Source organism: Stenella coeruleoalba (genome assembly GCF_951394435.1).
Source record: "Stenella coeruleoalba genome assembly, chromosome: 18".
In the NCBI taxonomy this organism is placed as follows: domain Eukaryota; kingdom Metazoa; phylum Chordata; class Mammalia; order Artiodactyla; family Delphinidae; genus Stenella; species Stenella coeruleoalba.
This window is the reverse complement of record NC_137164.1, coordinates 41,153,887-41,162,492: the sequence shown is the minus strand read 5'-3', so window position 1 is coordinate 41,162,492 and position 8,606 is coordinate 41,153,887. Positions and strand designations below refer to the sequence as shown.

General features: G+C 34.4%; 1 pseudogene across 1 annotated transcript; it reads left to right on the top strand.

Annotated features, from left to right (window-relative positions):
* The first annotated feature begins 1,822 nt into the window (after positions 1-1,822).
* On the top strand, positions 1,823-3,369 carry LOC307176606 (nucleoporin p54-like; annotated as a pseudogene). Its single transcript has one exon. The product of its transcript is annotated as a nucleoporin p54-like (transcript).
* Positions 3,370-8,606: the final 5,237 nt, after the last annotated feature.

The following is an 8,606-nucleotide window of genomic DNA, read 5'->3' as shown; positions in this document are numbered from 1 at the left end:
ACTAGTGATGTTGAGGACCTTTTCATATACCTCTTGGGCATTTGTATGTCTTTGGAAAATGTCTATTCAGGTTCTTTGCCCATTTTTTAATCAAGGTGTTGTTGGGTTCTTTTGCCATTGAGTTTTATGAGTTCTTTATATATTTTGGATATTAACCCCTCATCAGATATATAGTTTGCAAATATTTTCTCTCATTTAGCTTGACTTTTAATTTTGTTGATATGTTTTTCCTTTGCTGTGCAAAAGCTATTAATTTGATGTGGTCTCACGTGTTTATCTTTTGTTGCCTATGCTTTATGATATTCAAAAACTTATTACCAAGGCCAATGTCAAGGAGTTTTTCCCTTCTTCTAGGGGTTCTATGGTTTCATGTCTTACATTTAAGTCTTTAATCCATTTTGAGTTTATTTTTGTGTATGGTATAAAATAAGGGTATGATTTCATTCTTTTACATGTGGCTATCCAGTTTTCTTAACACTATTTACTAAAGAGACTATCCTTCCCCCATTGTATATTCTTGACACCATTGTCAAATATTAGTTAACCATATATGTGTTGGTTTACTTCTGAGCTCTTTATTTTGGTTCCAATTGTCAATATGTTTGTTGTTATGTCAGTGCCATATTCTTTTCATTACTATAGTTTTGTAATATGGTTTGAAAGCAGAAAATGTAATGCCTACAGATTTGTTCTTCTTTCTAAAGAGTGTTTTGACTATTCAGGGTCTTTTGTGGTTCCATATGAATTTTAGGATTTTTTTTCTGTGAAAAAAGAGCCATTAGACTTTTGATAGGGATTATCTTGAACCTAGATGGCTTTGGGTTGTATGGACATCTTCACAATATTAATTATTTCAATTCATGAACAAGGGATATCCTTCCATTTACTTGTATCTTATTCAATTTATTTCGACAATGTTTTATATTTTTCAGTGTATAGATCATTGAATTCCTTGGTTAAATTTGTTCCTAAATATTTTACTCTTTTTGATGCTATTCTGAATTAGAATGTTTTCTGATAGATCACTGTTGGTGGAAAGAAATGCAAATTATTTTTGTATGTTGACTTTAACCTCTTTCAATATTAAATGCTCTACTTATTTACACTTTAATATTCCACATCTAATTTTGCATATGTTTAGGGAACACTATATGCTTGATTTACATTATACTTCTTTTTTTTTTTTTTTTTTTTTTTTTTTTTTTTTTGCGGTATGCAGGCTTCTTACTGTTGTGGCCTCTCTCGTTGCAGAGCACAGGCTCCAGACACGTAGGCTCAGTGGCCATGGCTCACGGGCCCAGCTGCTCCAGCATGTACAATCTTCCTGGACCGGGGCATGAACCTGTCTCCCCTGCATCAACAGGCAGACTCTCAACAACTGCACCACCAGGGAAGCCCCTACATTATGCTTCTTAATTTTATATTCTCTATCACATTGTTAAACTTCAACAGCACTTTAAAATTTTAAAGCCCTATATTACATTGTGGTTTTCATGTATATATTTGTCTCCTGGGTTTTAAGTCTCTGGAGTATAAACACTAGGTAATTTTTTATTTGAATTCCTAAAAATAGAATACTTTCTATCACACAACAGGTACCTAATAAAAGTGCACTTAATGGTGAAAAATCAAATCACAAATCCTAAAAAGAACATAGCTAAAATATGTTAAGCTTCTGTTAATGACCCGGTTATATCTATGCATATCTCAAAAATGTCAACATTTTATGGGATAGATTTGTAATTTATTCTTTTTTGTTTACAAAAAAGGACACTGAAATAATCACTTTAAAAGCTAGCTGTTGGGGAGTGCACTGAGTGTCATGGGAGCAGCTTATCCCCCTGCTCCCCGCAACACAGCCTTCAACTTTGGGACTCCCTCATGCACCTAGGGTACCGCTGCAGCTGCCAAGGTCCCCACGGGTGGATTTGGAGCTTTTGGGACAACATCTACAACAGCGTGTTCTGCATTCAGTTTTTCTGCTCCAGATAACACAAGCATTACTGGACTCTTTGGTGGTACTCAGAACAAATTTTTGGATTTGGTACTTGTTTTGGCACAACAGCTGGAACTAGTATGGTTTAGGTACTGACTTGGTAACTAAACTTGGATTTGGAGGATTTAATACACAGCAGAAGTGGCAGCAACAAACTACATTAGGTGGTCTCTTCATTCAGCCTACAAAAGCTCCTGCCCAGTTCAAACAACTGATAAATACTGCAAGTGCTCTTTCTGTCCCAGTACTACTGGGAGATGAGACAGATGCTATTTTGGTAAAATGGAATTTAACTACAGGCCTTTTGGGGAACAGAAAAAGGAAATTTTAACAATAACATTCCACCAACGGAATTCAAACAAGAAAATCCCTTTTGCTGGTTTAAGGCAGTAGGTTATAGTTGTATGCCCAATAATAAACATGAAGATGGGCTAGTGGTTTTAGTTTTCAACGAAAAAGAAACAGATATTCAAAGCCAGCAACAGCAATTGGTAGAATCATTGCATAAAATTTTGGGAGGAAACCAGACCCTCACTGTAAATGTAGAGGGTATTAAAACATTGTCAGATGATCAGACAGAAGTTGTCATTTATGTTGTTGAGCATTCTCCAAATGGTACTTCAAGAAGAGTCCCAGCTACAATAATATACGCCCATTCTGAACAAACCAATATAAAAGCACAGTTGCAGCAACTTTGTGTAATGCTTTCTATGACTTGAACAGAACATTCTTCTGCACAGATCGAACAACTTTTACAGAATCCTCCCGCTGATGTTGATCCTATTATCTGGGAGCAAGTCAAAGTGGATAACCTTGATTCTGAAAACTTAATTCCTGTACCAATGGTGGATTTCAAAGAACTTCTTTGAAGACTGAAGGTTCAAGATCAGATGACTAAGCAGCATCAGACCAGATTAGATATCATATCTGAAGATATTGGTGAATTACAGAAGAATTCAACTACAACTACAACTATGACCAACATTGCACAATAGAAGAGGAAACTCATGGACTTTCCCATAGAATCTTCAGGCCCTAATCAAACAGGAAATTCAGAGGAAGAGTGTATATGCCATCCAAGCTGAAGCAATTCAGCTAGATACATTTCATTGTGAACTAAATACCCTACTCAGTTTAAGGACTGAGTAAATGAACTGATGTCCCAAATCAGGAGGCAGAATCATTTTGGAGCAGTCAAATCTGAAGAAAGATATTACATAGATACAGACCTGTTACGAGAAATCAAGCAGCATTTGAAACAACAGGAAGACCTTAGCCACTTGATTAGGATCATAAAAGATGACCTAGAAGATAAGTTAGTAGAACATAGATTGAATGAAACCATCTACATCAGAGGTGGTGTCGTCAGTTGACATTTCACAAACTTGTGTTATAGGTTTGTGAAATACATCTTGTTATATCAGGCCGTACTTAAGAATGAAACTGACCACATGGAGGAGAAAAAAAAAAAAAAACAATTCTCCCCCTGACTTGGTTTTTGAGAAGGTTACTTACAAATTTTCATTCATCAAATCTGAAATAATAGTAATTTCACTGCTCTTCAGAGATAGCCTTCGAAAGATTTACATCTATTATAAAAGCTGTAATTACCTTAAAAGAGAAGTACATAATTACCAAAAATATGTATTATTGTACATTTTTACAATAGCATTGTTCTTAAAAATAATCAGTGTTTAATGATTATTCTTCATTGAGCCTATACTCTGCTTTAAATAGCAAGTAAATATGAAATGCCTACTTTGCACATAACGAAATAAACTGAATCATTACTTGGCTGCTGGGGATTTGTACTTCAGAATGTAAATGTGCATCAGTTTTTACAGTTGTGAATTCATCTATGGGAGGATCAAAGAAAATCCAGGAGTATTTAATGATTAATATAGTTTCTTTTCATTCTATAAAGATTTGAAAATATATTTTCATATTATTTTACTTATTTGGAATTTAAAGAATACAATTAAGAATTAGGATATAACAAAGTTACATTTTATCATTTTTTTAACCTTTTTGTTTTTTGAAACGTTTTATTTCTAAAAAAAGATGATGGGAATTCTTTGGCAGTGGTTTGGACTCTGTGTTTTCACTGCTGAGGGTGCGGGTTTAATCCCTGGTCAGGGAACTAAGATCCTGCAAGCCCCAAGGGCAAAAAAAAAAAAAAAAAAAAAAAAGTTAGCTGTTGAATTAAAACATCCAGTTTGAAAGTTATTTCTACCTAAATACACTGCTTATATAAGCCAAGACTCATTTGCAGAAGTTTCTAACTCTCAAAGGAATAATCAAGTTCCATGATTGCTCTTTTTCTTTTTTAAAATAGTCTATGTAAAATCCTTTAGTCATTAAATGGTGCTGATATTGTTAACAGTTTTGAATCCTGGGTCCTAGCCAGATCAGATTCCTTTTCAGATCAGAAGCAATGTTTATACATCTTATGTTTTATCTCCCACCTAGTCCAAGCCTTTGCCCAAATCAGAGCCCCACAACATTAGGTTTCCAATTCTAGTTACTTATTCATTATTTTACTGGAATATAATTGCTTTACAGTGTTGTGTTAGTTTCTGCTGTACAATGAAGTGAATCAGCTATATGTACACCTATATCTCCTCCTTGGACCCCCCTCCCACCCCCCAGCCCCCCATCCCACCAATATATGTCATCACAGAGAGCACCGAGCTGAGCTCTCTGTGATATACAGCAAGTTCCCACTAGCTATCTATTTTATACATGATAGTGTATATATGTCAATCCTGATCTCTCAATCCATCCCACCCTCCCCTTCCCCCCACCCAACCATGTCTACATGTCCATTCACTACGTCTAAGTCTCTATTCCTGCCCTGCAAATAGGTTCATCTGTACCATTTTTCTAGATTCTACATATATGTGTTAATATAAGATATTTGTTTTTCTCTTTCTAACTTACTTCACTCTGTATGACAGACTCTAGGTCCATCCACCTCTCTACAAATGACCCAATTCCATTTTTTTTATGGCTGAGTAGTATTTAATTGTATATATGTACCACATCTTCTTTATCCATTCTGTTCTTTATCAACCATATCCATGGTTGTTTCCATGTCCTGGCTATTGTAAATACTGATGTAATGAACATTGGGGTACATGACTCTTTTTGAATTATGGTTTTTTCAGGGTATATGCCCAGTAGTGGGATTGCTGGGTCATATGGTAGTTCTATTTTTAGTTTTTTAATGAACCTCCATACTGTTCTCCACAGTGACTCTATCAATTTACATTCTTACCAACAGAAGTTTCCCTTTTCTCCACACTGTCTCCTACACTTATTGTTTGTAGATTTTTTGATGATGTCCATTTTGACTGGTGTGAGGTGATACCTCATTGTAGCTTTGATTTGCATTTATTTAATAATTAGTGATGTTGAGCATCTTTCCATGTGCCTCTTGGCCATATATATGTCTTATTGGACAAATGTCTATTTAGTTGTTCTGCCCATTTTTTGATTGGGTTGTTGGATTTTTGATATTGAGTTCCATGAGCTTTCTGTATATTTTGGAGATTAATCCATCTATTTCTTCATTTGCAAATATTTTCTCCCATTCTGAGGGTTCTCTTTTCATCTTGTTTGTGGTTTCCTTTGTTATGCAAAACCTTTTAAATTTAATTAAGTCTCATTTGTTTATTTTCATTTTTATTTTCAGTACCCTAGGAGGTGGGTCAAAAAAGATCCCACTGTGGTAAACCACAGCAAATAGTGTTTTCCCTATGTTTTCCTCTAAGAGTTTTATAGTGTCTGGTCTTACATTTAGTTTTTAAATCTATTTTGGCTTTATTTTTGTGTATCATGTTAGATAGTGTTCTAATTTCCTTCTTTTACATGTAGCTGATCAGTTTTCCCTGAACCAGTTATTGAAGAGACTCCATTTTCTCCATCGTATATCCTTGCCTCGTTTCTCAAAGATTAGGTGACCATACGTCCGTGAGTTTATCTCTGAGCATTCTATCCTCTTCCATTAATCTATATTTCTGTTTTTGTTCCAGTACCATACTGTCTTGATGACTGTAGCTTTGTAGTATAGTCTGAAGTAAGGAAGCCTGATTTCTCCATCTCCATTTTGCTCTGTTTTCTCTCAAGATTGCTTTGGCTATTCAGTGTCTTTTGTGTTTCCATAAAAATTGTAAAAATTTTTGTTCTAATTCTGTGAAGAATGCCACTGGTAATTTGATAGGGATTGAATTGAATCTGTAGATTGCTTTGCATGGTATAGTAATTTTCACAATATTGATTCTTCCAATCCAGGAACATTGTATATTCCTCCATCTGTTTGTGTCAGCTTTGATTTCTTTCATCAGTGTTCTATAGTTTTCTGAGTACAGGTCTTTTACATCCTCAGGTAGGTTTATTCCTATGTATTTTATGATAGCAAATAGAATTGTTTCCTTAATTTATCTTTCTGATTTTTCATTGTTAGAGTATAGGAATGCAAGAGATTTCTGTGCATTAATTTTGTATCCTGCAATTTTATCAAATTCATTGATTAGCTCTAGTAGTTTTCTGGTGGCATCTTTAGGATTTTCTATGTATAGTATCATGTCATGTGCAAACAGTGACAGTTTCACTTCTTTTCCAATTCGTGTTCCTTTTATTTCATTTAATTCTCTGATTGCTGCGTGTAGGACTTCCAAAATTAGGTTGAATAACAGTGGCAGGAGTGGACATCCTTGTCTTGTTCCTGATATTACAGGAAATATTTTCAGTTTTTCAAAATTGAAAATGATGTTTGCTGTGGGTTTTGTTGAATATCGCCTTCATTCTCTTGAGGTAGGTTCCCTCTATGCCCACTTTCTGAGAGTTTTATCATAAAAACCCATTTAATGGGTGTTGAATTTTGTCAAACACTTTCTCTGCATCACTTGAGATGATCATATGCTTTTTATTGTTTAATTTGTTAATATGGTGTATCACATTGATTGATTTGTGTATATTGATTAATCCTTGCATTCTTAGGATAAATCCCACTTGACCATGGTGTATGATTATTTTAATGTGCTGTTGGATTCTGTTTGCTAGTATTTTGTTGAGGATTTTTGCATCTATGCTCATCAGTGATATTGGTCTGTAAATTTTTTATGATATCTTTGTCTGGTTTTGCTATCAGGATGATGGTGGCCTCGTAGAACGAGTTTGGGAGTGTTCTCCCTCTGCAATGTTTTGTAAGAGTTTAAGAAGGGTAGGTGTTAGCTCTTCTCTAAATGTTTGGTAGGATTCACCTGTGAATCCATCTGGTCCTGGACTTTTGTTTGTTGGAAGACTTTTAATTACAGTTTCAATTTCACTACTTGATTTGTCTATTCATATTTTCTAATTCTTCCTGGTTCAGTCTTGGCAAGTTGTACCTTTCCAAGAATTTGTCCATTTTTTCCAAGTTGTCCATTTTATTGTCATATAGCTGCTTGTAGTAGTCTCTTATGATCCTTTGTATTTCTGCCATGTCAGTTGTAATTTCTCCTTTTTCATTTCAATTTTATTGATTTGAATCATCTCCCTTTTTTTCCTGATGAGTCTTACTAAAGGTTTATCAATTTTGTTTATCTTTTCAAAGAACCAATTTTTAATTTTATTGCTCTTTTCTATTGTTTTCTTCATTTCTATTTCATTTATTTCAGCTTTGATTTTTATGATTTCTTTCCTTCTACTAACTTTGAGTTTTCTTTATTCTTTTTCTCTAGCTGCTTTAGGTGTATGGTTAGATTTTTTATTTGAGATTTTTCTTTTTTCTTGTTGTGAGATTGAGTTGCTATAAACTTCCCTCTTAGAACTGCTTTTGCTGCACCTCATATGTTTTGGGTTATTTGGTCATTTTTGTTGTCATTTGTTTCTATGTATTTTTTAATTTCCTCTTTGATTTTGTCAGTGATCACTTGGTTATTTAGCAGAACACTGTTTAGCCTCTATGTGTTTGTGCTTCATATATATATATATATATATTTTTTTTTTTTTTTTGCTGTAACCAATTGCTAGTCTCATACATTGTTGTTGGAAAAGATGCTTGGTATGATTTCAATTTTCTTAAAATTACCAAGGCTTTATTTGTGGCCCAAGATGTGATCTATCCTGGAGAATATTTCATGTGCACTTGAGAAGAAAGTGTATTCTGCTAATTTCAGATGGAATGTCCGATAGATATCAACTAAGTCTATCTGGTCTATTGTGTCATTTTAAGCTTGTGTTTCTTCATTTATTTTTTTGTCTGGATGATCTGTCCATTGGTATATGTGAGGTCTTAAAGTCTTCCACTAATATTTTGTTACTGTCCATTTCCCTTTTTGGCTGCTAGCATTTGCCTTATGTATTTAGGTGCTCCTATGTTGGGTGCATAAAGATTCATAATTGTTATATCTTCTTCTTGGATTGATCCCTTGATCATTATGTAGTGTACTTCCTTGTCTCTTGTAACAGTTTTTATTTTAAAGTCTATTTTATCTGATATGAATATTGCTACTCCAGCTTTCTTTTGATTTTTCCATTTGCATGGAAAATCTTCTTCCATCCCCTCACTTTCAATCTGTGTGTGTCCCTAGGTCTGAAGTGGGTCTCTTGTAGACAGCGTATATAT